Here is an 846-nt window from a genome sequence, read left to right on the forward strand (position 1 = left end):
ATGAAAATTAGAACAATTGGTAAAACAATATGATTAAATGAAATACTAGATTTCGGCAATGAGGGCAGGAATTTGCAATTGGCTCAGGGTGCTGGCGAAAGCTCGCTTATTCTTAGCGAAGGACACCATGGAATCTGAAACGTCCACTGAAACATGAAAAATTGAGAATGAGGTCAGGATGGTTGCTTTTCCTGATAAAGCTTTTTGATTCAATTTTAAACAAAACCTGTTCGTTCTTTTCTTTGTTTCTATAAGTGGTGCACTGATCCTGGAGATAATGCAATACCAGGACAATGCGTGGAACAGACAGAGCAAGCTCGTAATCTGACTCCTCCAAACAAAAATATGTTTAATGGAGAAGTCCCACGATGTGAGACATATTGGTTATTAAACCAATAAGAACAGATACTACACTTGATCTTAGCCTTGAGAGGCCGAGAAGCGATAACATCAAAAATCCCGAAAATGAGGGTCAATGAGAACACCCCGCGTCGCTTCAGTAGAGAAAATAATTAATTATTTTTAACATAATTTCGCTTTGGAAAACATTCTCCATTATAATTATTCTGTTGTGCAATTGATTAAATTGTGGATTATATGGTAAATGTGCGTAGTATTAACTTTTGACCTGGGTCCAACACAAAATTCGTTTTGTGTCTCCATTATAGACGGAAACCTGGAAGGGAGCAAACCTCAAAATGACGTCATAATTTTGCTCAATACCAGAAACAAGGTTTGCCAGATTTAATTGATGGAAAATCATCTTTCAACTCTTTCGATGTCTCTGAGTGAACAAAATTAATTTTTTGAGTAAGCAGGGAACTAATTAAATAAATATACCTCGCC

General features: G+C 36.5%; 1 non-coding gene across 1 annotated transcript; it reads right to left on the reverse strand.

The window, feature by feature from the left end:
• Window positions 1–252: 252 nt before the first annotated feature.
• LOC147013472 (U2 spliceosomal RNA) lies at window positions 253–446 on the reverse strand. Its single transcript, XR_015051438.1, has one exon. It is a non-coding gene; the product is annotated as a U2 spliceosomal RNA (small nuclear RNA).
• Between the last annotated feature and the right edge of the window lie 400 nt (window positions 447–846).

This window comes from Eptatretus burgeri, chromosome 14 (assembly GCF_056783735.1).
Source record: "Eptatretus burgeri isolate ZD-2024b chromosome 14, Ebu_testis_v1, whole genome shotgun sequence".
In the NCBI taxonomy this organism is placed as follows: domain Eukaryota; kingdom Metazoa; phylum Chordata; class Myxini; order Myxiniformes; family Myxinidae; genus Eptatretus; species Eptatretus burgeri.